The sequence below is a fragment of the Podarcis gaigeae genome, assembly GCF_964106915.1.
Source record: "Podarcis gaigeae genome assembly, chromosome: 5".
Classification (NCBI taxonomy): domain Eukaryota; kingdom Metazoa; phylum Chordata; class Lepidosauria; order Squamata; family Lacertidae; genus Podarcis; species Podarcis gaigeae.
In genome coordinates, this window is record NC_139681.1 from 85,503,060 (window position 1) to 85,526,660 (window position 23,601).

Consider the following 23,601-nt stretch of genomic DNA (forward strand, 5'->3'; position numbering starts at 1 on the left):
GTATCAGTGCAGTTTGGATACACCATTCAATTTACTTAGGATACGTCTCTTGGATGGAGGGAGGGGGACTTAACAGTGACATAACAGTGCTTCAAATGTAACAGTGACATAACAGTGGTTCAAATGTAAGATGTGGACATGACACTATCATCTCAAGTTATGGCTGGGAAGGACTTCAGAATGAAAAGCTGGATAGCCATTTCCAGTTAGTGTACAGTTACTGAACTAGATGGGCCAATGCTATGAGTCGGCTTCCTATGTCCCAATGAATACAATCAAAGCAACAACAAAAAATGAAAGCAAAATAGCAACAATACCTAGTGTAAAGCAATTACTATACAGCAGAATTAAACACAGAGCAGCAGTTAATATTAATCTCAGCTAAAATTAGAGAAGTTTAAAGAAGACCTGGGAAAATAAAGAGAGTTTTGCCTGGTACCAAAATGATTTAGAAGGAAGCACCAGCCAGGCAAGCCTCCCAAAGGAGAGCACTTCTTCAATGGGGTATCATAGTTGAAAAGATCCTCTCAGTAGTTTTCAGCTGCTTAATGCAGAGACACATGGAGATGGGCCTCTGACCTTTGTGAATTCCAAGATGAGCTGACTTGATCTGCACCTAGACTAATGTGCTGATGAGAAAGCAATTATCCTTTGATAACTGCAATGTAGTTCTCAGATAAATAGATAGAAATACACAAACACACACATTTTAAAATGTGTATTTTGAGAGAAAATCCATTCAAAATATGTATTTAAATGCAAAATGTTCATACACAGCTTTAAAATTTTGCAGATTAATGTGGAAATGGGATGGAATGTACAAAAATGACCACATGAATCACATATAAACTCATCCAGCCAGCCCTTATTTTTCTTGTATATTTTTAACCCAAATAATAGATGCCTTCTTGGTTTTCTAAAATCAGTGCAGAACATTATTGCAATGCAAGTGATTATAACAGACAGACTAAGTCTTCAGGAATGGAATAAATGTGAGAGAACTCGTGCAGCAATGGATCCTTGCAGCAGGAAGACAAGTATGTCCATAGTTTCTCCTGTGAAATATTGGCAGGCGTAGCAATATCATCCGCAGATTTATTTATAAAATTTAGGAGAGCCATGCTGTACAAACCCAGTTACCATAGATATGGTTTGTTGTCACTTTCTATCTTCCAGCTTCATGCTTCGCCTGTGTAACTGCACCACTTCAGTGAATGGCCTTTTGTTATTCTTATCTCAGGGCCTCCACATTCCTCAAAACACATCTGTCACAGCACAGCGTGATAACCAGTTGCTAACAACTCCTGTGCATCAACTTCCCTATCTCATTGAAAGACACTGACCTCCCAGGAAGAGACAAGGCAAGCCAAGGAAATGTTCTGTGTATCAGAATCTGCCTTATTTACCTAGTCAGCACCCTGCTATTTACAGTATTTTGTTTGCCAGCTGCAGTCACAGACCCTAATGTTGATTTTTTTAAAAAAAAACACCATAGAAGCCTTAATAGTATTGTCTTGAGAAGTTATATCTCACTACAGGAAATGGTGCTACAGACATAGCAAACAGGTTTTTGGTTGTTTCAATCATTCCCTCATTATAAAGTCCAGCCAGTTAAGAATCCTATTCATTTGCTCACCCTGTCATCTTGATCGCATTTGAATGTCTGGGGAGCAGGAGGTGCTTAGCGGGCCATGGTTTTCAAAAGTGGGGGCAGAAAAGTCTAGGCAATGTGTTGGAGACACTGAAAGTTTTCATTTTGACTCCTTAATGAGGCTGACCTTTGACCAAAGCTGATGAGTTCCATACCTGTCCTGGTGTGTTTTCTGAAAACATTTGACATGGGTTGAAGCTTTGACGGGGGTGGGGTGGGGGGGATATGACTAATGAAGTCTAGGTATAAAAATAATGGGCTGCAATTGCAAGTCATTTGCGTGAAACCAAACTCCTTAAAAAGTTGTCTCTGCTCACTTTCTGTTTTCTAAATGAGTCAATAATACGAATCAGATGGCTCCAAGGACTAGACCTCAAAATATTTCCTCTCTCAGTCTCCTTTCTATAAATTAGCTGCCATTTTGTGCAATTTTGCTTGCCTCCGGGCATGCCTTAAATTGGTCTGTAGCTACTAAATGGCTGGAGCTATTGCAAAACATGTAGGCTAATACATAATGCCTCATTTTTTGTTAAATGTAGAGTAACAGCTCTTCTTGTGAGGTCAAGAGGCCCATTTTGCTACTACTCAGAAATACACGACAATTATATGCAAAGTGGTGGTAGGAAAAATATTGAGTATATGATTTCTGCTAGAAGTTAAAGAAGATCAAAAGGTAGCACAGACTTTTCACCATCTCATTCTGCTTCCTTTGAGGGAAATTATCCCAGCCTCCATTTGCTGGGTTGACCCTTTCACATCTGGGTATCTCCTTCTGAAAGTCATACAAGGGGGGGGGACGACCCTAGTTAGTGATTTGAGCAAGACATTAGAGGCCCCACATACAATGAGCCACATCCTAGCCAGTTCATCCCTCCACCACTTACAGAGATTACGTGATCTTCCTTTTTATAAACCTAATGTATAAATGATTTCCTGTTGCAAAAGACAGGGAATCACTTCTCAGAAGAAATCTTAGACCATTTTAGAAATGAGTTGATCTCCTACAAGCCAATGGAGAAATAACTTACTTTAGGAGGCAAAAATAGTGTGAGTTCCTGTACTGGGTTTCTTAAAACATATATGCAAAAGGATTTTTTATGATGTCAAGGAAGTCAGAGTCTTATGGTTTGTGTTTGATGTCATAGTTTTATGTATTTAGCACAAAGGCACACTTTTGTCCTTTTATCCTTCTCATAATATTAGAACCTGGGATTATTGAGTGAAATTAAAAGGTTTTCGATTTAGGCAGGCAAAAGGAAGTACCATACATATTCAAATAATGTGTATTGTATTTGATTGTGGTGATGAATCCCATAGTTTAACCCAAATTAATATGGATATAGTGAACAACCATTCTCCACCCTCTCCTGTCCCCAGGATCAATTAGAAAAATTTACTTATATTCCTATGCCCTGGATACGCTTTTTGAATGCATTTTATCTCAAAAAACACATTTTTTAAATGCATTGTGGTGTGTGTGTGTGTGTGTGTGTGTGTGTGTGTGTTTGTTTGAGCCAAGAACTCCATTGCATAATGTGGAGAAGTGTGAAATCTAAAGTGTAACTACATTCTCATCATCACATTAGTCCAGGATGTATGGATCAGCTCAGTTTTGCACTAGAATTCACATATCTCAGAGGCTCATCTTCAAACGACCCTGAAATACGTAGCTGGAAACCAGTGAGAGAGCCTTTTCAGCTATGATGTCCCAATTATGAAGTGCTCCCTTTTGTGAGTACTGTGCCCATTTCAGGGTACCACAGTTTAATAATGACACCAACAAACTGGAGTGTATCCAAGGGAGAGCAACAAAAATAGTGAGGATTCTGGAGACAAAATTTTATGAGAAAAGACTGAAGGAGTTGGGCATGTTTAGTAAAGAAGAGACAATATAGCAGGGCTGTCACACAGACTATGTACCAAATTTACTTTCTGTTGAGCCAGAGGGTAGGACCCAAATCAATGGGTTCAGAGGGGCTGATGTCTGTTTGGACTAGTGGGGCAGAAAGCGGAGACAAGCCCATAGCTGTCAACGTTTCCCTTTTTTAAAGGGAAATTCCCTTGATTCCTCGCAAGAAAAGGGAAAAGTTGACAGCTATGGACAAGCCAGACCGTGGGGGGGGGGGGGGGAATTGGCATGGGCCTACAGTTTTGAGGAGGATTTCTGAGTTCCCTTGATAGAGGCTAAGGGTTACCCTTTGGTAAAGATTACTGAAATGGGGCCTAGCCTACTACAAGCTTCACATGGCACTAAAGAGGGAGATCCACAGCAGATAGAGCCAAAGCCAGTGATAGGCAGAGACAAGTAATTCTAGTTTTGTCCTCCAGCTCCTGCCTGCAGAGTTCTACAATGGCAACACTGAGATTAAGGAAGAATAAGCTGACCAAGACTACCCCCCTGGACTGGAGGAAGGCAGGTAGGCGGGTACTGACTTAGGGTTGGTGAACAGAGGTTGGTAGAACAGCACCCCATTAGTCCTAATGGACCAGCCTCCTCTGAATGGGTTCAAATTACACACACAGAGAGAGAGGGGGGGTAAATAAACATTCAGAAGAATTTCCTGGTGATATGAAGTGCTCAAGAGGGAAGTACACTACCTCAGAAGATGGTGGGTTCACCTTCTCTAGAGGTTTTTAATCAAAGGCTAGATGACCACCTATGCTGTAGTAATGGATTTCCTGCACTAGAAGGAGATTGGACTATATGACTTTTGTGGCTCCTTCCTGCTCTAAGATCCTCTGCATCCATTGTAGGTAATTGTGAAGAGGTGGGTTGTCTGGATTTACAAGAACATATGGACTGCTTTCCGGGAACAGAGAAAGGTGCAAAGGTCCATTTGAGTGCAAACCTAGCCAGCTAGATGTCTCTGGATGTTCAGAGCTAAAATGAGAATAGCCACTTCCATGCATGTTATAATTGTGTGGCTATTTAATTATTATATAAAAACTGGGGGTTAAAATGTAGAAAGGATAGGTGGGCTAAACCATCTTCACCTGCTCACCATAGTGTAGTGGCAAATTCAGAAGGATCCCTTCATGCTAGTTATAGTACTGCCCTTCACAGCTATGCCCCTTCTAAGATTATACAATCTTCTATGACTATACAATAATTTTATATTTATACAATAATAATAATTGGAGCTGCATTGCAATGATTGCTACTCATCTCAATGTACAGTACTGCCTTTCACCTAGATCTACTATTTTCTATATACATACCCTGAGCAAATGATTTAAAGAGCTCCAGCATCTCCTATTGGAGGGTCTTAAGTTGTGTTTTCTGAGAAATTCCATTGTAAGTAACAGAACTTGCACACCATTCTCTTGAAATTGAAGCACCTTGTGTTTTCAGTACTCCAAAATGCTTAGCTTTGAATCACACGGTGGCTAAAAGGCTCCCCTTTCATGCTGATTGGGTGACTCTTGGATGCTGGAGACAAGAACACTGCAGAGATCCTGCTGCAGAAATAGTAATGGGTATTCAACCCCATGTGACCCCAGACCACAACACCCCTACTCTCCACAAACTGCCTCCCCATGCCATTTCTCACCTAGGGCTACAAGACTAGATAAAGGAAAATATGAAAACTGGAGGAGCTTGGACAGGAAAAGAGTCCTGAATGTCCTAAGAACATAATGGATCAGGCCCTTCTAATCAAGCATCCTGTTCTCACAGTCACCAACCAGATGCCCATGGGAAGCACATGTGTCTCTTCTGTGCTTTAAGCTACCCCCTGCCCTTCCCTGCTTTGAAGGTATTCAGCACAAGCTACATGCCAACACATTGGTTATGCTGCATGTGATTAGAGTCCCATAAGCAATGCATGACAGTCATGCCTCCGTTCCCTGCCCCAACAGGACTTCTCAGCAGGGCCAAGTTTGCACTGAGGAGGAGGATCAGAGTCACTTATGCTGTTAATAAATGAGAAGAAGGGGAACAATGTAGAAGGCTGTGGCTCAACTATGTTCAAGTCAACATGCCCTCCTAAATGGAACGGCAAAAGTGTCTACAAGAAGGTGCACATTTGAATTCAATTTTGCACTGGACATAGTTTGACCAGATATGTTGAATGTGACAAATTGTGTACATATGCACTTTACATTTCTACATTTACTGTTGTTAGTATTTAAGCTTTATTGACAGTCAGTCAACAGCAATGTTGTGTAAAACTCATATAACTCCACATGGCTGGCTCAAACATTTTACTGCCTACGTTTCAAGCAACTTAGAAATGTTGCTTTGATCATGTCCCGTCCCGCCCCCCCCCACTTGATTCATTTTGTTTATTTCCAGCAAATTCTGGGCATTTTTCCACAGGACACTACAAATAGCATTTTTTTGCTGTTATAACCAGGGATTGCTTTCTAAAAAGAACAGTGTTAGGGCTGACCTGTGCTTCTGTCTCCTAGAGCATAGCCACACAGCCAAATCAACATATACTTGACAAACACAGACTGAACTGCTTGTGTTGGACTGGTAATCCTGAAATTGATTTGCTATTTGCAATTCAATCCAAATTTACTATAGCACTGAAAAGTTCACTTAAGTGGGATGATTATGATAGGTATAAGGAAAGATGGGCACATGGCAAATAAATTACAGTACACAGCATCTTCAGCACAAGTAGAAAGCTTGCATTTCGTCAACCCATATCACCACGTGCCCACATCTCCAATACAGAAAGAGAATCCTTAGCCAAGTAAGCAAGGGAACTAACCTAAAACTGGCTCAAAAACTTTGACATGTTAGTTTTAATTTTTGAGTAAAGAACTAAAGATCCAACATGCTCCTTTTGTAGGAGGAAAAGCACATTCCATAGTGATGTCTGTGTAATAGATGAGACTCTTGAATAAATCAGAATTATTTATGTATTTCTTCATCCAGTCATTTGTGTGGCTTTTGAAGAGTAATGGAGAGAGACCTAAAAGTCTAGGTACACATATATATGCATATATGTGCACACATACACAGATTACACAAACATTTAAGAGGAGGTTTGGCTTACTCACCCTTGTTTTTCAGGCACTTTAAATGGAAAGGCTAAGAAAACACACAATTTCCATTGCAGGTACATTTTCCATAGTTAATTAAACACTTCCCTACCCCTATACCCCACATAAGTAATAGACTTTTCTCTTGGAAAGGACATGATTGCAAATGAGGATCAAGTCAAAGAGGGCATTCTTTGTGATTACATGTAAAAAAAAAAAATCCATGTTTTTCCAGTTTAAGAATAAATTATTTACCACATCCTAAGGCAAAGAGCAATATGTGTATGCTCAATCTTGGTGAGTTTTCCATACCTGCTTGGTCTCGGTCAGCAGAATAAACAGTGAGCAAATGAGTAGAGAAATCACAGTTGTGAAGAGTCCCATTTAATTGAGAAATTTAAAGGTATATCCTCACAAAGGGTCACCTTCCAGTATATACCTTCATAGTAAACCAGTTACCTCATCCTGCCAAGAGGACCTTCCTTTTCATTCCATTCTCACATATTGATAAGAATTATTCAAAAGTGTCCAAAGCATGACTCATCATGTTGTATGACTTTAAAAAAATAAAAGTAATAATGAAAAGCGGCTTGACTCAAGATCATCTGATAACCCATTATCTTCTTCCTGTTTAGTCTGAGGGTGAGTTTACATAATCAGTTCCACAGAGAAATGTCACAAGGTCCTTGTAATTGTGGTTACATTCATTTGAGGTGAAACAGAAATACAGCCAAACAAACACTAGGACTACTTTTCAGTGCGTCAAATTTTCAAATACTTTCCAGGGTAATGGATGCTCTTCCAGTGATGAGTGCAATGCAATATGTGCAATGCAGGAGTCTAACATGATGCACTCCAGATGTTGTCTTGGACTGCAACTCCCATCATTCCTGACCATTGGCCATATTTGCTGGAGATGAGTGGAGATGGAGCCCAACACATCTGGAAGCCACCATGATAGCTATCCCTGATATGTCTGGTATGAAAACTCTATACCTTAGGCCAAAATGGAGTAGAACCAAACGTCTCAGTTCTTCCCCCTTAAAAAAAAAAGGTGGGGGACTAGAGGACACATTGAGAAGACCATCTTCAGGTGTTCCATTTAAGCTCATGATGAGAAGAAACACATGGAGCTAACCCTTCAGTGACACTGCACTCACCATACCCACTCCCTAGCTAATGTGTAAACATTAATATCAGCATTAATATCTCAAGGACCACCTCTTCTCATATGAACCAACCTGGAATCTGTGCTCACCATCTGAGGCCCTTCTTCATGTGCCCTCTCCACTAGAGGCCAGAGGGTGGCAACACAAGAATGGAATTTTTCCAAGGTGGCTCCCCACTTGTGGAATGCTCTCCCTAGGGTTGCTCGCCTGGCACCTTCCAAGGCTAATTAAACAATCTATGGCCTTTTAAAGTGGTGGGGCGTTTTTGTTTGCTTTATGTTGTGTATTTTTTGTGTTTTGAATTTTAAACCACTCTGTGAGCCTTGGATGAAAGGCGGTTTAAAATTATTATTATTATTATTATTATTATTATTATTATTATTATTATCATTGAAAGCTGCCTTAGTTGTGCAGTGTTTCCAGTTATCGATGAATGTGTATTTAGCATATGCATATCTCATCTTTAAGAAAGATTTCCTAACAAGGTGACAAACACAAATATACAATCTAAGCATACAACAGGAACATATAACGTAATGACCCATACTGTTAAAATATCTAATAAGGGTTCCTGTTCTCCTGTTGGAGAAACTCTAAGGGTGGGTAAAGCAGCTCCCTTCAGACTAATAGTGATTATACCCTAGTCAGGGGGTGCATCTGATGTACACAGTGTCATTGAGAAGGTAGCTGTTCTCCTCTGAAGACACTTTGCTAAGGTGAAATAGTATATGGTGCTGCTATGAGAGATTAAGGCAAGAGTTCACTCTTTGATATGAGAGTTCTAAGCAGAACCTGGGAATTTTGAAGCCTAAAGACAAGAATTACAACCTGATCATCTGGCCGCAATGAAGAAGATAATCATAAACTCGATGGATGACTACCAGGATGTTTGGCAGAATACATTGTATTTTCAAGGATTAGAGAGTGGGGTATATGTGCCATAAACCTTTCCTTAGAAAGAAGACTAAAAGAAAAATATTTAACTGAATTATTTAAAACTGATCGCTCAGGAGTTCTTATTCATGTGAGTAGCCCTGCTAAAATTCATTCCACCAAGGACTCCTTCTCTGATTAAACGGTTTCAGGATCAGGCCCTTAATTACTTTTTTAAAAGTACACTACCCACCAACAGTTACCTAATTTAGCAGAATATATTAGCTCTCTGCTGTATAAATCATAATTAAAGCTGTTACCTTACCTATTATACCCTCAAGAAATGCCCCATTAAAGTTAAATAGTTTCTACAAGCAATTTTATACATTATATAAGAGAGCATGTACATTAGTTTGCATGTTCTTTAAAGAACTATCTATTAAATCAAAATGGTGCAGAATTTCATTACTGTAAGATGTTTTTTAATGTCCCAAAAGCTCAGGCTGTCCCCTAGGAATGTATCTGCTAGAGGCTGCCTTCTTATAATACAATTTATTGCTTACAATCACAACTAAAGTATTTAAGCATTTGCAGAGGTTGTCATAAGTGCTTTTGTTATTTTCTGTCAAATTCAAGGCTACACTTAATACAGTTAACTGTAGTCATTTCATTTCAAAACTCAAGAATCCAATTCTCAAACATTTACAACAATATATAAATTCAGTTACTTTGGTATAGGGTATGTATGCCGCTGAGAAAACCCTATTTCAACAAAAAGGGTGCAATGTGGAGGAGGCCAAATAGAAGCTGCTTTCAAAAGTAAGCTTTATTTCTAATAAAACTAGCCTGGTTTCAAATAATATTTTCTGCTGGATTCTTCAATGGACATATCATTTCATATGTTATGTTTTAACAGATGCCAAATGCTTCCATCTCTGGGGTTCCATTTATATCTTTCCTTATACTTTGTCAAACCTTTTGTAAATGCAAAACAATGGTTCATTTGGATTACTCACAGAGGACAGAACTGCATTAAACAAATACTCTCTCTCTCTCTCTCTCTCTCTCTCTCTCTCTCTACACACACACACACACACACACACACACACACACCAGACATCCCTTTAGATTTTGTAGCAAATCTAAAGGGGAGAAATTTATTGTTCTAACACTGTTAACAAGCAAATAGCAGATGCAAATGTCACAAGTAAAAAAAAGAAAAACATATTAAATGGGAAAATACCCTGCTTTCACTGTATGTTGATCTTGTGCATTAAAAAAGAGAGAGTAAACGAAATAAAGCCGACAATCCAAAGTCTAGCAATGTTTATTATCACCCTTGAAAATTATGAATTAAAACACTAAGATTGTATTGTGGCAGCAATCAAAATAATCTCCTGTTTCTCATATGTAAAAAATATTTCAAACTATTAAAAGTCACTGGCAAGTAGACGCAAAATAGCAAACCACGCATTTACTGAGCATGCCTTCTGATACATTTACAAATAAGTTATAGCGAAGATGTCCAAAAGATTAAAAACAGTAGCAAGTGTTATTCTCAAACAATGGATAGTGGAGGCATTTTGTTTGTTTTTTTCTGAATTAAAAATGGAGACATGTTTGACTCTTACATATCCCAGAACACACATTACATGTCTAGAGCAGAAACACATGGGGATCCTATAAGGGTGGTATTTTGGCAACACCTCTACATTGTGATTAGCATAAACACTGACACTTCACAGGTAAAAACAGGAGCTCATTTGCAAGGATGGGCAAATCTCTCAATTTTTCTCAGTTTCTCCATTTACCAATCTTAAGTTCATTTCTCCACATTTCAACTTTTTATAATAAAAAGGTTCTCATGAAAATGCAACAGCATTTTAATGTATATTTATCCCAACATACATATTTTATGTGCAATTTTCTTTCAATATCATGCATTTTTGAATGTTATTTTTATTAATATATGCATGAAATGCACACTTTACAGTAATATGTGATGTCTGTACACATTACTTCTCTTCAGAGAAGAGTGAATGTTGAAGGTTGACTGTTTCAGTTCATATCTGTTTCAAAAGGGGCAAATTACGTACGTTTGTCTTTAAATACAAACAGAAACTAATTTCTCCCACATCCCTACTCATTTGTAATATCCCTATCCTCACTCCAAGGATCTCTGTCTAAGGGCCTTTGCCTTTAATTCCCTGAAAGTCGTCCTCTCTCTCTGCATTCATTATTCATTTAGAACTTCTCTAAACTCTTTTGTCAACCATTCAAAATAAGCCTCATGTTTCTGTGAAATTGCAAATTACATATCCTTCTACATAACACCTCAGTGTTCATACAGGTGTATTTACTTTTATGCACAGTTATTTATTTATTTAAAGTTTTTATATACTCCCTTCTAGGGCATAGCTCTAACAAGGTGACATACAACAATGAGAGAGGATCAATTAAGATATATTTGAATGGTCAAACCATAAAACTCAGTATTGTAAGGAAGCACATAGTCTCAGGAATCAGCATCATACAAACATTGAGAAAGAAATGCAGTCTGGAACAAATGAGCTCTCAAGGGACATTCCAGGGCTTGTATTGAATGGGCCATGCACAGTTCTGCAGGAAGCAAGTTCAACAACCATGCAGCCACCACTGAAAAGGCCCTATCCCCTTGCTCTCACCAACCTAGCTGGCACTTAAGAATGACCTCTGTAGCTAATCTTAATAAACAAGGCACACACAGCACAGAGCACAATCCTATACCTGTTTACTTGGAAATCAGTTATTTTATGCTCAATAGGGTTCAGTCCTTATTGTAAGTATATTTAGGATTGCTGCCTTAATCAGAGATTTTCAGAGATCTCAGAATAGGAGCTAGATCCTGAATAATAACTATGTTAGCAACTCACCCTAACAAAATTATAACAATATATCCCCAGAAAGCAACATAGAGACAAAATAGGGAAAGTTATTACCTGGGACAGTTGCCAGAAAAAAATAGATGGTCACTCACTAGATAGGGATAGTGGGAGCTTATGGATTAGATCAGTCATGCCCAATACCAAGATACAACAGATCTATGTGCTGTCATGGGAGGCACACCCAGGATGTCAGAATCCTTACATTACTGTACTGTATTAGCTTAGTCTGACCAAACTGCGGGAGGCAGTGGAAGACCGAAGTGCCTGGCATGCTCTGGTCCATGGGGTCACGAAGAGTCGGATACGACTAAACGACTAAACAACAACAACAATTAGCTTATTCCGGCAAACACACTTGTGATTCTCTCAAGTCATCCTACCGTGCCCCAGAGTGGCTGCCCTATATTGGCTGCCCTATACTGGCACAAAAATGGATTCAAAAATAGCAGCTAGCATTTCCTTGTTTGATTATTAATATTTTCTTCTCTGTTTTTAATTTTTAAACAGCTGTATAGCTACATAAACAGGAGTATTTCCTGGCATCCTCTACACATCAAACCAAATATATTTTCCAATATTAAACTTTTACATTCCACTCCATCATTATGGCTCTGAATAAGCTGCAAGTTCACAGAACTGGTCGTTTTTATAGCAATGTGTGATCTTTTTTTATATATATATAGCACGCTTTATTAATACAAAGCCACCCTCTTCTAAAACATTAGCACATTACATGTTCAAGTACAGTATATCGAATTGCAGGTGCTTTAAAGCTGCCAAGACAAATGGAAGGTTTTCTGCCAGCTTCTTTTTTTTCATTCCCCCCAGGAGGGATTAAATTTCTTACTAAACTTGTGGCAATGAACATAAAATATAATAATAATTGGTTGACATTCCTATCATGGCTTTTTGTCCTAGACCTTATGCCAGTGAAATAAGGAGTTAAAAGACTTTTCAAATGTGCACTACTACAGGAAAAAAAGAAGTTGGTTGATTACTGATACACTTTTAAAAGAATGATAGATTCCAAAGCAGACTGATCAACTTAACTTGAAGTAAGAGAAAGGAAGAAAGAGAAAGGTCTCTACAACCAATCAAACTGAAATGCCAGAGCAGAGGGCAAAGGGGTATGGAAACTGAGAAGATAGACTTCCAAGTCCTTTCCTGAAAGTGCTTGGATTTTGAGGAGAGTCCAACCTCGGCTGACAAAAGTGTCTTTGTATTGCGACACTGGGGAGAATGAAGGAGAGCTCAGGAAACCCAATGAAAACAGGCCAGGCCTTGTACATTAGACCCCATGGAGAATTTTGAATCATAGGAGCTGCAGACAAGCACAGTGTATGTAATGCCAAATTAAAGACCACCAAATATGGGCAGCATCAGAGCAACTGAGGGTCAGATGTGCTCGCCACGTTCAGGAGAGAGCTTTGTGTTGCTACTCAAATCACCTTTCTTGTCTACAACTTGAGCTTATAAAATGCTTTTGGGGAGGGGCAGGGGAGAGGGGGGGAGCAAGAGCCAAGGGGCCTTCATTTTATAGCATTTACTGGCTTCACAGTTTGAGGATCTTTTTCTCAGTTAAAAGAAATGATTCTTTAAAAGGACTTCTTCCTCTTTGTTGCTATTCAGACACGACAGGTCTTTGAAACTGAAGCTGGAGATCTGGTCAATCTGATGTATAGATAAAGTAATCTAAGCAAGTGTGTGCAGTCACTTATAAACTGCGCTGGCAGGAAAAGAAGGCTTCTCTTTGTATAATTATGTCTTAGATGAGCAGTTTCATTATTTAATTATTGACTGAAAAATATGGTTAGTATTATTTGCTCAGTATATAAAAACAACAACAAAAAACAATAATCAAAACTTTAAAAAAAAACCTTGTGGTCTCATAATCTGTTACACTAATAAAAAGAGAGTACCGGTATAAACTAAAATATAGCCAAGAGTTGTCAAGTAAGAGCTTTACCCTTGAGTATTTGACCACTCTCTGTTCCAACATTTCTTTCTGCTGTTGGCAAATTAAAATCCCTCATCATTTGTCTTAATGCAGAGATGGAGAGCCTGTGGTCTCACAGATGTTGTTGGAATCCCACTCCCATAGGCTTCAGCCAAGCATGCCCAACAGTCAAGGTTGATAGGAGAATTTGGGGGACCTCAGCATCTCATTCTATGCTGATCAGCATTAAAGCTCATTCAATTATCAAGAGTTGACTGTGATACTCTTTTCTCATTTTCAAATGTTGAGATTTATTCATTATATATACATCTAGATGTTTTATGGGACTTCCAGTGGTCTCTCATCCAAACTATTGATCAGGTCTATACCTGCCTAACATAAGAATATAACAGCCCTAATGGGTTAAACTAGTAGTTTTCAACCAGTGTGTCGTGGCACCCTGGGGTGCCTTGAATGATGCTCAGGGGTGCCGCAGGCAACCCTGGCCTCTGTCCTTCTTTCCTTCCTTCCTTCCCTCCCTTCTTTGATGCCCTCTCATGTCTCTGCCTCCCAAAGGCTTGCACAGCTGTTTGTTGCAGCAGACCTGGCTACAAGCGCCGCAGTCAAATGGTGCCTCTGGGGCTGGCCAGAGGGTGCTTCCCAGGCCCTTGTGGAGCAGTGTGAGGAGGCACCTCTCTTTGGGGTGTGGCGGGGGCAGCTCAGAGACCAGGCGTGGCAGCTGCACCTGCCTAGAGGACTCCCAAAGATAAGGGAGAGAATATGAGGCTGAGGGCACACTCCACAAGGGAGGGTGTTTGAAAAAAGGTGAGAGGCTGCCAGCTCTACAAGCAAGGAGTGACATAACTGGGCTCCTGAGCCCACAGGGGTGCCGCAGAACAAAGGTAGTTGGTCAAGGAAGCCGTGAACCCAAAAAGGTTGAAAACCTCTGGGTTAGACCAAAGACCCATCTAGTTCTGCATGCTGTTCTCATGGTAGTCAACCAAATTTCTATAGGAAGCCCGTAAGCAGAATGCGGGTGCAACAGTACTCTTGCTGCTGATGATACGCAGCAATTCACTTTTAGAAATTTGTCTAATCCTCTTTTAAAGACATCCAGGTTGGTAGCCATCCCCATTTTCATGTTTAATATCTGTCACTTCATCCCTCATTGCACCATTTCACTCAAGCCAACATCAAAAAATGAATACTCTCATGATAGTAACAGTGATGGCCACCCATACCCATTATGTATCATAAACAAAAGTTAGCTTTGCGCATTAGTGCTAAGCACTCAAGACTGCAACATTAAGAGAGAAACCTATATGAGAAAATACCATTGCAAATGATCAACATACCAACAAGGATTTCATAAAGTTGTCTGTCAGAGAAGCTTATCTGCTATTCCTGATAACCCTACACTTCCACCTACAGCGGTACTGTACATTCGACCACCTCATTCTGCTAGTTTATAGTCCAGACTTATCTGTATGCCTCTCTTTTTAGTTTGTATGGCTTTTTGGCTCATTTATCTTATTTTTTATTTATGCATACAGTCTGAATCTCTTAGCATACACCCATACTTCATCTATAATGCCACATTAATTCTTTGCATTCTTTGCAAAACAGTTCTAAACATTGTTAAACTAAATAATATGTTACATCCTTTGAGTAATTCAGGAAAATACTATATAAGATGATAGATGATAGATAGATAGATAGATAGATAGATAGATAGATAGATAGATAGATGATAGATAGATGATAGATAGATAGATAGATAGATAGATAGATAGATAGATAGATGATAGATGAATACTAAGAATTCATTTATTGTTACATTTATATCCCATCTTTTCCCCAAGGAGCTCAAGGTAACATACACTATTCTCCCTCTTTTCATTTTATCCCCACAACAATCCAGTGCTGAGAGGTGGAGACTGACCTAAGATCACCCAGTAAGTTTCATGACCAAGTGGGGATTTGAGGCCTCCTAAGTTCTAGTCCAGCACTCTAAGCACTGCACCACATTGGAATTGGAATTTCTTTTGCTCTTGAAAAATGTGTGTGGAGCCAAGAAAATGGCCCAGATGAGGAGACTATGGACTCTGCTATTCCTTGTAGTATTGTAGTTTGGAATAGAGCAAGTTTTAAGGATAGATGCATTTTGGTTCTAGTACTGTCTCAAGAAGTGCAAATTAGGTTGGTCTATAATAAAATGTGAGCTGAACAAAATTTCTCCCCATCCCTAGGCACCACAACCAAAAGGGCCCTGTCACTGGTAGCTACACACCTAACTTATCCAGGTGGAAGTACCCACGGCAACCTCTCTTATGACTGCATAGTAGAAATTGGTTCTTCAGATATTATTTGTGATACCCAATGAAGTGCTTCTGCTTGGAACTTCTCTCTCTCCTCTTTCTAAGCACTCACCATACCCTTCCCCAATCTGCTCCAAGGGGTTAGGAGAACCCTAGAACAAATTTAGAGGATGCATGGTGGGCTCATAGGGAGTTGAGAGGGAAGGGAAGCTCAGTTGCACATCTAAAAGTCCTTGTGCTACTGGAAGCATTTCATTGGACACTGTCCCTTGTTTGCAAGCCACCTTAGGGCTCTTCTGCCTCAAGATTGGTCTTTGAGGGAAGCATGTGGTTGTACTTGTCGTTAGCCCTGGGTATCTAATAGCTGATCTTTAATTTACAATCTGAAATTGTAAATATAGCAAAGATTTTTCACTATTACGTTCCCCACATTAAGTTTAAAAAATGTTCATGGGTACCAAATGTACACTGGTGCTAATGGTGCTAACAATGCTTTACATCGGTTATAGAATTGGCCCCTTGAAAACTCAAAACCTCATATTCAAGAAAATATTTCACACTCATTGCTGGCATGTCACTGACACACACTCACACACAAGCACAGTCTTTCAATGCCCAGAAGGCCATCTCCAATTTCAAACATTAGCAAGCATAAATTGGCCCAACTTCATGATTAACATGTCATATCCGTATAAAGGGGGGAAGCAAGCTGGACTAGGTAATATACTGTTGCTCCACAGGCCCACTGCAGCAAAGAGTCCCACAGCATTTCCATCATAAACCACATTTTTCAAGGGTTTACTACTTGGATGTATTTAAATCCCATTGGGTTCAAAGGGAGCACATTAAGTTCTTAGATTGGAAATGCAAAGGGCTTTTGTTTTTTTCTTTGCCCAATTGCCTTTAATCAGTTTGGCTACTTTGCACAAAACCCATAAAGTTCTCATGATACCAGGCGATTATGTACACACACACACACACACACACACACCCCTCTCATACATGTATATATATATCTGCAGAACAATAATGGCCAAATTTTGTGGAAGAGAGTGAAAACAAAAGCTATAGCTAGAAAAAAAGAAAAGTCACTTTTTCTCTTTGAATAATGAACATAAAATTCCATTTATTTAGCATAACGGCAAAGATCTTTCAGATAGAAAAATGGCCGCACTCGCTGCTAAGTCAAATTGTACCTTAAGTTAAAACAATCAGTTCTACCATATTCCGAGAATCGTGATGTGAGATGGGATTGTTGTAAAGGTCAACACCTCACACTGTGGAAAATAGCCTACATATCTTGGATTAACCAGCTCTTTTCTTCCACATGTTTAGGGTGTCTCCTTATGCATCCCCCCCTAAAAGAGGACATAGTTTTGTGCACATACACATATGCAAACTAAGAAATAATTACACCAAGTTAAATAGAAATGCCATACATCTCATGATGGTAAGGGAAACTGTGACCAGGTGACCTATGTGCCTGCTAAATCTTCCATCTAGGTGCTAATTGCTCCTCCTCCTCTTCCTTCTTATGGTTCTTGTATCTTTAATCTGAACTTACATCACACTTGGACCCAGTGGCCAATCAAAAAGAGAACTCCTTCAAAACAGACTGTCCTCAGTAAATCAGAAGACATGGTCAACTGACATATGTCCCAGTCATCCCATATATGAATTTACATGGACTATCACTGTTGGGCAATTACAGAGGGGCTGGCAACAACCCAAAGAAAAGAATTATAAGAGGCAAAACTTTAGAAAGATGCTCATGGCTGCAATTCTGTGAACTCTTACCTGGAAGCAATCTCCACTAGCAACAGCAGGACTTCTGAATTGTGTTGCAACATACTTGGGTGTGAACTCCATCAAACTCCATTGGAACTCAATTCAATGTAAGCATGCATAGGATTGCGCTGTGCAAATTAGCCATGCATTATTGTTTGCAGATTTAGAAGCTTCAGTTGCTGCTGGAATTCTAATTGACACGGCCCTTTTGGCTCACGTTATGCCAATTCACTTCTAAGTCCAGTTTTAAGTGCTGGCCCTTACCTTTAAAGCCCTTAATGGTTTGGGACTCAAATGCCTGAAGGAGTGCCAACTCCCATATCAACCTGCCTCCTTTTTAAGATCATCTGCCAAAGCCCTTCTCCATATACTTCTTTCAACTGAGATGTGCCAGACATCAACTAGGAAGAGGGCTGTTTTTGGCAACATGTCCCTGCTATGAAATGCCCTCCCCAAAGAGGTTTGCCTGGCACCAGCATTGCTATTATTTAGGCACCAGGCAAAAACATCTACATCTACCTGAGCATTTTAATTAATGTGTTAGCAATTAAGTCTGTTTTTAAGGTTCTGCTTGCTGCTTTCATCCTCTATTTTCTGTCATTTTATTGTATGTTTTCCTTTTATGATTTCACACCTCCCAGGATTCTAATATGATGAAGGGCAGTGCATACATATGTTCAATAAATAAACAATTTCATATATTTCCAGAATGAGTTACTTTACACCAAGGATGGGGAACCTTTTTCATGCCAAGGGACTTGCCCACTTGTGTGGAACCTTAGCGGGGGCCACATGCCAGTGACTGATGGGGCTGGAAGCAAAAATGGGTAGGGTCAGATAAATGGAAGTGACTCCTCCCTTTGTACGGTAGACTATATTCCAGCCATGCCAAAGCGAGAGGTTTCTACACACATACCTCCATTCTCTATTCCAGCAAGTAAAACTGCTGAGAGATTCCTTTGGTAAACTTAAGCTGTATAGAAATGATTTAAATAAATAACTAAATAAAATAGAAGACAAGAGAACATTTAACCCTCGCAAAAGTGCATGAAAGAAGGATGGCATAAAGAGTGCGGCCCATGGAGGGGTGTGATGAGCCAGACAAAGAGGACTAGAGGAACACATCCTACTTCTGGAGGCTTTATGTACAAGTTAGAAGCCTGAGTAGAGTCTCCGTATCACAGAGGTTTGCTTTCCAGAAAGGGCAGACCCAACAGGTTCATCCCCGGTACCTTCCTGCATGCATGGGGTAGTACACCCAGATAGAGCTTCAGAAATGGAACAGCCCCCATCCATTCCCGGTGGTATTTCCCCTCCCCCCTGCTGTCCCCATAGGGGCTTCTGAAAGACAATCTTGCCCCAAACGGTGGGAAGAAGCAATTACAACTTGTTCTAAAACAACCATTCTGCTTCCCTTTTATTATGACATCTTAAAAGGGGGGGGGGGGCTTAGGGAGCACTCCTATGCACAAGAAGCTGCCATAAAGTAAGACAGTGTAAATTAAGCCATCTTAAAATTACACCTACTGGAAACCCCATTCAGCAGCTAGGCTGCCACTTATCTGCCTAAACCTGGCAAGGAAAACAAGACTTTAAATATTGTTTTTAAAATAGAGCTAAATGGGCTAAGGATCCTGCCTAAGTCCCCGCTCTCAGGCCCTGGCTCTGTCACACACCCCTTTTTGGAATTATACAAGCCTTAGATCAGCTGGCTCACCTTGCATGAGCAAATTATGCTTACATATCTTCAACTGAGCCGGGGTGGGGACAAGCCGGTAATCAGCCAGCTGAGCTGGATACCTGGTACATCCTAATCTCATCCTGACAGAACTTTTCATTGTTGCAATAGTCTTTTGTAATACAGTGGTACCTCAGGTTACATATGCTTCAGATTACATACGCTTCAGGTTACAGACTCCGCTAACCTAGAAATAGTACCTTGGGTTAAGAACTTTGCTTCAGGATGAGAATAGAAATTGCGCAGCGGTGGCGCAGCAGCAGCAGGAGGCCCCATTAGCTAAAGTGGTGCTTCATGTTAAGAACAGTTTCAGGTTAAGAACGGACCTCCAGAACGAATTAAGTTCCTAACCCGAGGTACCACTGTAGTCTTTTGTAAACCAATTTGTGAAGTCCAGCTGAGAAGCGGTATATAATACCTACAAGCATGACTGCAAATGCAAGCAAATGCAATATATTCCAAGACAGCAGTTGCATAATTTTAGCATTTCTATTAACTGAAGATATTTCCTGAATAGAACTGTGAACCATCTGGGGGCACAGATCCACTTCTACAGCCACTGAGCTACAGCCCTTCCCCCCTCCTTTCCCCAGGGTCCCAATGTCATGAGACATTTGTGACTCTGTCCATGCTGCTACTTGCACACAACGTAACAGTTACAGGACAGAGGGGTAAGTAGTACTAGTTGTTTCAGAAGGAAAGGAGTGAAATTGCCGTGGGACTGCCGTTTCTTCTTAAAAGCAGCACTGCCGTTTTATCCCAGAACACCTGCATGTCTCCTTACAAAATGGCATCCTGCCTTTAATTAAAACAAAACCTCTTAAGCACCTAGATGTCTCTGTGTCAGAAAATGAATAACTGTAGTGGAATTATTAAAAAAAAATCAGATCCCTACATCTGTTAACATTTGTTTAGCAACAACACCCCATTCCACCACTCCCCTTCAAAGCAGGACCTTTTTCTTTCTTCTCCCTTCTCCCATGCGTTGTATTTTATAACGCGCAGCCAGCTCTCTGGCAATTCTCCATTCCTTTCGACCTGACAGACTGTTTGTCAGTTAAACTCCCCTTGTCATGTATCCCTACCACTGCCAACTCATGCACGGAGACCTTCACTTTTACAGCTACCACTTGCACCCTCTGCAACCTTTGTCATTGATCACTGATCCAATCCAGTGCCCACATGTTCTTCAAGTGCCTACACAAGTAATGAGGTACTTGTGGTGTAAAATTAAACTGTCAACTGTCAGCGATTGATAACCACAGCGAGAGCTGACCTAGAACACCTGAACTAGTGGCCAAGACAGGTGTGACACGTTTGATCACTGAGGCCTACCAGTCAGTCTGACCCAACAGTGTCCCTTTCATGGATTTTTACTGATGACAAGAGATGGTGGATGGATTTCAGGGCTGGATCTGAAATGTACGAGGCACAGATTGCTGAAAAACTTGGAATGTGTCTGATCAGCAGCAGGCTGGGAGCTAGGAGGAAAGGACCTAAGCTCTACAATCTTCTCAAGACCATCACGGGATATTTGTCCCAGGGCTGCAGTTGCACAGAAGGAGTTAACAACCAACTGTGAAAGAAGTAAGGGATGACAGGAACACCCACCACTGCCCCCACCAACCCAGTTGCCTCTGTATTGGTTACAACAACAGATGCCAAACAAAAAGAGGTAGAGGGAGAAGAAGAAGCCCTCGAGGAGGGCAGCCATTTTTGGAGTCGAGAGATGAAGGAAGTAACATCATTCTAGGGGCCACTTTGTGTATATTTTTAGATATATAACCGAAATGATTCTAGTGTATGCTAAAAATGTGAAGTGTGAAAACAACAAACAAATGCTGCATTGTAGCCACATACACACTGGGGAATCACAATTTGCTTAAACCTCTTGTGGAGAGTGCATTTGGTCACAAATTTGGGTTTGCTGCAACATAAATGTTTGGGGTCAGGAGGTGTTTGAATGATCTCTCATGGAGCTCACACACCTCCAGCTCAGTGACACTGACTAGAAAAAGACCCAGGATTAGCAAGAGCACAGGTACTGGTCCAGCAAGACTTTAGCCCAGTCATGCCTGGGCATGTCCTTGCATTACTAGTGCAGCTGCTACATTTGTGAATGGGCAAAGGTGTGTGTTATGTGTGTGGGGAATGACTCACCGTTTTGTCCTCTGCCTGGCCAGGGAGAGGAAACAAGTTAGCTTGCAGTTTGGAATACAGTCTTGGAGCTGGAGCTGGAAAAAGAGACACAGAGAGACTGGCCTTGCTCTCCGTAAAAATCCAAAGCTATGGCATGGGCATGCAGGAGTCCCTTTTTTGCTTCACTCAGGCCTGGGAAGTGGATCATAGCTTGCCTGACTATTTAGCCAATGGTAGGCAGGCTACAGAGCTTACCCCACCCCTGGGTCAGGTCGGACTAAGCCAGCAGGCTTCACTATGGTCCACTCCATAGTGACTTCTTACTTTCTTTACTATATTGTAGGACGTAGGTAGAAATATAAAAGAAATATAAAACATAAAAGAACACAAATTTGTCACTGCATATCTCCGTTTGTTTGTTTGTTTGTTTGTTTGTTTGTTTGTTTGTTTGTTTAAAGAAGGTACCGTATTTTTTGCACCATAACACTCACTTTTTTCCTCCTAAAAAGTAAGGGGAAATGTCTGTGCGTGTTATGGAGGGAATGCCTACGGGTGGCATGCCTACGGATTTTCCTCCTCTAAAAACTATGTGCGTGTTATGGTCGGGTGCGTGTTATAGAGCGAAAAATACGGTAGATTTCCAGGGAGGTGCTGAGTTGTTGGTTTTTTTCTGAAAAGGAGGCGGTAGGCCAAATAAGTCTGGGAACCTCTGCTCCAAACTTCTCTCCTTCCTTCCACACTCCCACCCCACCCCGTTCTGCTAGTATCTTTTCCATTCATCAGCATGTTCACCCCTTGTGTCAATGTTTTTGGTGAAATTTGCCAACTCTCACCTGGGGCCCCAGCTTCTTCATGCATGCAAGTGCAAAAAGAAACAAACACTGAGCCTCTGGTTCTGCTTCTGTTTCACACAAGGTAGCATAGCAGCAGCAGAGCGCTCATCATTTCTTTGGCACTGCTTAAGTAAATTGACTTGCTTTTGTTGAAAGCTCCACCGAAGAGCTCTCTCGTTCTTTTGCTTTGTTATATATACCAGCCACAGAAAAGAAAAATATATAACAAAATCCTTATTTGGCTAGAGATTATAAGAGATCGGTGTAGAGAATCTTGTGAGAATATCTTTGGGCTGGGCCATGCCACGGCTGTGTAGGGAAGCTACAGAATGAAATATTGCCCACAGAACTCACCAGCCCTAGAATCTCTCTCTCATTTAAAACAAGAATCAACTTTCTAGTCCTCATGGTTGAGAAATGTGCTTTTAAGCATGTGGACTACTTGGTGAAGTCACAGATACTTCACCACAGAAGTCTTCACAGAAGTCACATAAAACTATCCTACACAGCTGGACTGAAGGGGTGCAGAAGGGGGTTCTGGGGCATGCAGGCTCAACCCATCGTGCACCATGCAACCATCTGCATGGTTGGTGATACCAGCAATCTGGCAAGAAAAAGAACCAGGTTTGCCCTTTAGGTAGAGCAGGGGAAACCTTCACCAATTCCCTTCCCTCACATTCAAATCTCTACTCAACCACAATGCTCATGACTGACATTGTGCCATGTTCTCTCTCTCTCTCTCTCTCTCTCTCTCTTTTTCTCTCAGCCTAATCTACCTGACATGACTGTTGTGCAAATAAAGTAGGGAAGAGAAAGAAACTGTCCTGAATCACTTGGAGAAAGGATGAGAAATATATAAAGTAAACAAATATCTTAGCTTTTGGATTTGGTTTGGTTTTTAAACAAACTATTAATACTATTACTATGCTTATTTAAAAAGCAGTCACAGCAAATGTTGCTGTTGGTTTGCTTGTTTGCAACATACCCTTGGGTTTATGGCCCCATCTGTACAATACATTTAAAGCAGGGAGCAGGTGGCACTGTGATCTAAACCACTGAGCCTCTTGGGCTTGCTGATCGGAAGGTTGGCGGTTCGAATCCGCATGATGGGTTGAGTTCCCATTGCTGTGTCCCAGCTTCTGGCAACATAGCAGTTTGAAAGCATATCAGTGCAAGTAGATAAATAGGTGTTTCCATGCGCTCTGGCACTTGTCACGGTGTCCCGTTGCACCAGAAGCGG

At 40.6% G+C, this 23,601-nt stretch overlaps 1 protein-coding gene and 1 long non-coding RNA gene across 18 annotated transcripts in view; one reads left to right on the top strand and one right to left on the bottom strand.

Annotated features, from left to right (window-relative positions):
- MECOM (MDS1 and EVI1 complex locus) overlaps nt 1–23,601 on the bottom strand; it is a 470,676-nt gene that overhangs the window by 401,087 nt on the left and 45,988 nt on the right. The gene's annotated exons all lie outside the window — the stretch shown is intronic.
- The window catches only part of LOC310845142, a 55,920-nt gene continuing 35,546 nt past the window's right edge, over nt 3,228–23,601 (top strand). The window contains exons 1-2 of the long non-coding RNA XR_014564508.1: nt 3,228–3,382; nt 3,980–4,068. This is a non-coding gene — a long non-coding RNA (uncharacterized lncRNA). The remainder of the gene's footprint in view (nt 3,383–3,979; nt 4,069–23,601) is intronic.